Source organism: Petaurus breviceps, unplaced genomic scaffold, assembly GCF_028583685.1.
Source record: "Petaurus breviceps papuanus isolate PSGF00001 unplaced genomic scaffold, PetGlider_PUasm1.0 90397, whole genome shotgun sequence".
Lineage (NCBI taxonomy): Eukaryota > Metazoa > Chordata > Mammalia > Diprotodontia > Petauridae > Petaurus > Petaurus breviceps.
This window is the reverse complement of record NW_027187239.1, coordinates 49494-55241: the sequence shown is the minus strand read 5'-3', so window position 1 is coordinate 55241 and position 5748 is coordinate 49494. Positions and strand designations below refer to the sequence as shown.

At 43.6% G+C, this 5748-nt stretch overlaps 1 protein-coding gene across 1 annotated transcript in view; it reads right to left on the bottom strand.

Moving 5' to 3' along the window:
- TMEM258 (transmembrane protein 258) overlaps nucleotides 1-5748 on the bottom strand; it is a 428372-nt gene that overhangs the window by 379624 nt on the left and 43000 nt on the right. The window lies entirely within an intron of this gene.

Genomic DNA, 5748 nt, shown 5'->3' with positions numbered 1-5748 from the left:
AAACTGTCCAACCATTACATCCATACCCAGTCAACATCTGGGTTTCCACATTCTGGGTTTTTCAAAGCCGGGGGACTCTCAACAACGGCTTCCCAGAATTCAGATCAAATCACAGAATACTTCTCAAAGTGAGTCCCAAAACAAAGCTACACATCAGGGCTTATATAGCCTTTTCCTGGCTCAGAGAATGCAACAACCTTATTGACCACTGGCCAATCAAAAAGTATCTACTGAAAAACAAGCCTCCCTCCCCAGGCTTCTGGTGCACTTTAGCCTAGGGGCAGGGAAGATCTTTAAAATTTACATTCGCATTACACCTGCTCAAGGCTGTGACTTCACTGGCAGAAGAGGAGACTCTCGAGGACCCTATTTATTCTCTTAAATTTGCTGAGGACCCCAAAGAGCTTTTGATTATGTGGGTTATTTCTGTTGATACCATATTAGAAATCAAAACATCTCAGTATTATTATGACAATAGTTTTCACCTTGAAAGGGTCTTAGGGACCCTCATGACTACACTTTGAGAACCTGAAAAAGTGGGGAGGCAGCTGGGTGGCAAAATTGATTATCGTGCCAATCCTGGAGTTATGAGGACCTGGATTCAAATTTGGCATCATACATTTACAAGCTGTGACCCTGGGCAAGTTACTTAACCCCCAACTGAAGAGAGAGAGAGAAGAAAGGAGGGAGGGAGGGAAACTCACCCTGCCCCATTTAGGTCACCTCCTAATTCTGTCTTTGGGAACAGACCACCAGATTTAGAGGTTAAGTGACTCCCAGGGAGTGACAGGGTTAGAGCTTTGCTTTAGGAAGTTTACTCTAAAAGATGCATTAGATGGGAAAGATGGAAAACAGAAGGCTAGGAAAATGGACCAGGCCAGAGGTGATGAGGGACCTGGGCTAGAGAGATGGATGGTTGTATGAGTGGAGAGTAGGGGATGGATGGAAAGATGTAGGGGAGGTGGAAGTGAGACCCCAAGTCCAACCTGTACCTGTCCAGAAGCCCTCTCTCAAGAACCTCCCTAACAAGTGCTAATCCAGTCACTAGGCAGCAGGGAAACACTGTCCAGACTGGGGTCACAAATGGCTAGGACATCATCCCAACAAAGCCTAGATTGACCTCTTTGACTTGACAATCCACATAGGATGAACCAAGAGGATGACAAATGCTTTATTTTCCATTCTATAGATGATAGGTCATTAGAGGAGAGATATCCCATAGAGCTAACCTGTCTTGGACAGACTTGAGATGGACAGTAAGTGGTTTCAATATTGAGCAGTGTGGGTGGATGATCTTTGGGAAATAGCAGCATCTAGACTTTTTCCAGAAACAAAGATCCACCATCATTTTCTTGGTGTTGCTACAAAGTTGGGAGTCTCAGAATATCACCATCTTTAAAGGATCAAAAGGGATGGTGCATTTTGTTTTCTTTTTTTTGGAGGAGGGAAGGCAAAGCAATTGGGGTTAAGTGACTTGCCCAAGGCCGCACAGTTAAGTGTCAAGTATCTGAGGCGAGATTTCAACCCAGGTCTTCCTGACTCCTGAGCCGGTGCTCTATTCATTGCGCTGCCTCACTGCTCTGGGATGGTGCATTTTGTGACATTGAATATTGCCACATCTATTTAGCTTTTGGTTTGGATTACTGACACTAAGCAGCAATTTCTCTGTAACTTAGAAAATTTGACTGGAGCACTGAGAAATTAGGGGGGCTCCCCATGGCTATTGGGGGGGAATAGGAACCACAGTCACTTCACCACATTAAAAAATATTTTAACTTTCCATTTACATGTAAAAATTTTGAATATTTGTTCTTTAAAAATTGTTTTGAATTGTTTTTTACATGCAACTGGGAAATAAGATATACTAGAAAGTTAGGGGGGAATGGGGGAGGATATAAGAGAGAACAGATTGGGAGAAGGGGTATTCATTAGGCTTGCTATCTTGGGGTGGGGGGTAGGGGAAAGATGGGGAGAAAATTTGTAACTCAAAATCTTGTGGAAATGAATGTTGAAAACAAAAAATAAATAAAAGATTAATTTAAGAAATTTTGAGTTCCAAATTCTCTCTCTTCCTCCCAGCCCCCACTGAGAAGACAAGCAATTTGAAACACGTTAGTCATATTGTAAAAGAAACACACACACAAAACCAAGAAAAATAAAGTAAAAAAATAGTTTGCTGCTACCAACATTCAGGCCCCAACAGTTCTTCCTCTGGAGACAGGGAGCGTTTTTCACCATGAGTCCTTCAGAATTGTCTTGGATCATTGTATTGCTGAGAAGAGCTATGTCATTCACAGTTGATCACCATACAATATTTCTGTTGCTATATACAACCTTTTCCTGGTTCTGTTCATTTCACTCTGAATCAGTTCATGTGTTTTGAGGCTTTTCTGAGGGGTCGTCATTTCTTATAGCACAGTAATATTCCATCGCAGTCTGAAGAGGAAGAGGTGTGGAGTATTTTATACACATATATGTACATATACACACATACATGTGTGTATGTATGTATACATATATTCAGACACAGTTCTGCACTACTTTTTAAATCTTTCATAGTCTTTATTCTAAGAGATACTCACTAGGTAAGAGAATGGGGTCACAAAATACTTCAACAAAAATAAGGAAAAAGTAAAGGGAGCTGTGGTAAGGGCAATATCTATTATGATTCTTGTCATATAGATTAGATTAGTTTTTTTTTTTTCTTTTAAAGGCATAGAGGCTCTGACAAGAGAGGGGCATGCTAAGATTCAAGCTTTTGGTGTGGCTTTCTAACCGTGTAGGCTGGGATAGTTTTTCCTTTATTTCTTTATTTTTGGGGAGGGGGGAAGGCAAGGCAATTGGGCTTAAGTGATTTGCCCAAGGTCACACAGCCAAGTCAAGTGTCTGAGATCAGATTTGAACTTAGGTCCTCCTGAGTCCAGGGCTGGTGCTCTATTCAATGCACCACCTTGCTGCCCCTAATTTTTCTTTTAAAAATAGAAAACTATCCCTGAGAATTGATTATTCTGGAGGATTAAGACTTGAGCCCCTGTTAAGTTTCCTGGTTATAAAGTGCATAAAAGGCCAGTATACAAGGGGCCCTTCAGACTTGATAGATGGATCATTGCAATGTGCATCAACACATTATTGTGACCAGATGCATTTCTTTATAGAGATGAGTGGGCTGCCATCTACCTGACCCAATATTATATCTTTGGGGTCTATATTTTCCATACTATGGTCAAACTTTTTGTTAAAAAAATATTCCATCACAATCATATAGCACAACTTGTCCAGCCATTCTCCAACTGATAGGTGTCCCCTCGATTTCTCCAATTCTTTGTCACCACCGAAAGAGCTGATATAAATTTTTTTGTATGTGTCCTTTTCCTTTTTAAAAATCTCTTTGGCATATGGACCTAGTAGTGGTATTTCTGGGTCAAAGCATATGCAGAGTTTGATTGCCCTTTGGGCATAGTTCCAAATTGCTCTCCAGAGCAATTGGGTCAATTCACAACTCCACCAACAGTGCATCAGTGTCCCAATTTTCCCGAATCACCTCCAACATTTGGCATTTTCCTTTTGTCATATTAACTGATTTGATAGATGTGAGATATTTGTTTTAATTTGCATTTTTTTATTTTTAAAATTTTTGCATTTAATTTGAGAATTGTTTTAATTTGCATTTTTCTAATCAAATGATTCAGAGAATTTTTTAATGTGATTATAGATAACTTTGATTTCTTCATCTGAAAACTTCCTGTTCATATCTTTTGACCATTTACCAATTGGGGAATGAGTTGTTTCTTATAAATTTGACTTAATTATATATTTGAGAAATGAGGCCTTTATCAGAGACACTATAAAATCCGCCCCCCCCCCAACTTTCTGCTTTCCTTCTAATCTTGGCTACATTGGTGTTGTTTGTGCAAAACCTTGTTAATTTAATGTAACCAAAATTATTCATTTTACATCCCATGATGCTTTCTTTCTCTTGTTTGGTTATAAATGTTTCCTTTATCCATAGATCTGACAGGTAAACTATTCCATGTTCCTCTAATTTGCTTATGGTATCATATCATCCTTCATGTCTAAATCATGTACCCATTTTGACCTTATCTTGGTATACAGTGTGAAATGCTGGTCTACACCTAGTTTCTGTCAGACTAGTTTTCAGTTTTTCAAATTTATTTATTTATTTATGCTTCTTCTTCTTTTTTTTTTTTTGGAGGGCAATTGGGGTTAAGTGACTTGTCCAAAGTCACATGGCTAGTAATTGTGTCAAGTGTCTGAGGCTGGATTTGAACTCAGGTCCTCCTGATGCTCTATTCACTGTGTCACCTAGCCGCCCCCTAGTTTTCAGTTTTCCCAACAATGTTGGTCAAATGTGGTCCCCAAAGTTTGGGTCTTTGGGCTCATCAAACACCAGATGATTTTTACAGGTCATTTACTACTGTGTTGTGTACCTAATCCCTCCCACTGATCCACCATTCTGTTTTTCAGCCAGTACCTGATCACTTTAAGAATGACCCTTCATAGTACAGTTTGAGATCTGGTATGGCTGGAGGCCACCTTCCTTCACATTATCTTCATTGATCCCCTTGATTTTCTTGACTTTTTGTTCCTCCAGATGCATTTTATAATTTTTTCTAGCTCTATATGAAGTGATTCTCTGGTGGTTTGATTGGTGTGGCACTAATTAGGTAGCATTTCTATCCTGTTGGCTCAGCCCACCCAGGAGTAATGCATATTTCCCAGCTGTTTAGATCTGACTTTGTGTGGAGCAGGCTTTATAAGTTTATTTGTGTGGTTCCCGGGTTCATCTCGGCAGGAGGACTCCCCCAGCTTCTTCTATCATGGGGGTTATTCTAAATGCAGCGTCTTTCTCTCTGGCCGCTGGAATTTGCCGGTAACTGGAAGTAACGCTAACGATTCTTGCATCTCATCCCATATGATGGAGCTGCTTAGCCATCCCACGGCGCCCCCTGCCCGGGGAACGGGGGCTCAACTGGGCTCCAACGCCGACTTGTAGTCCTGGACGGCAGACCCTGCCCAGGCCTGGAAGGGCTGCGCACTGTCCACGTCCCGCGGGCCACCCCAGGGGGCCGCCAGGTCGCAGCCCTCGGTGGAAGCGCCCTGAGGGCAGCCCTGCTTTTCTGATCGTTGGGTCGGCGGACTCCTCCTGGGAGGTGCTGATGTGAGGGAGGGCCGAGTCCGGGGATTCCAAGAGGCATTGGTGGAGAGGGAGTGCACCGCGGGGGATACAAAGGTGTGGAGGTGGGAGATGGGGTGTGGGGGTGAGGACCTGCAGGCCGCAGTGTGCCTAAGACGTGCGGAGCCTCCACTAGCACCTACTACGTGCTTCATCGTGGAAGCAAGGAGAGAAGCAGTGCCTGTCCTCGGCGAGTTTACTTCCTAGGAAGAGCCCGAGTAGTAAATAAAAGCCAGCTACCTAACGGTCCGGCTCAAAGAACGGGAGGAGTGGGGCGGTGGCGCCGCAAGGCACGCAGGGACTTGTAGTCCTTCCCCGCCCCGCCTCTCCCCTCAGGTCCGCCTCTCCCCTCAGATGCTCCTCCAGGGCCGAAGGCGGAAGCGAGCTGCCTTTTAGTCGGCCGTGCCCCTGACGAGCATTGACTGCCACCCGCGCCGACCAATAGGCGCCCGACTTGGCGTCAGCCGCACGGTGATTGGCGGGCCGTTCGGCGGCGATCCGGCCCTTCTCGCCCGGGATTGGCTGTATCTTCGGTTTTGAAAGTCGTCACTTTC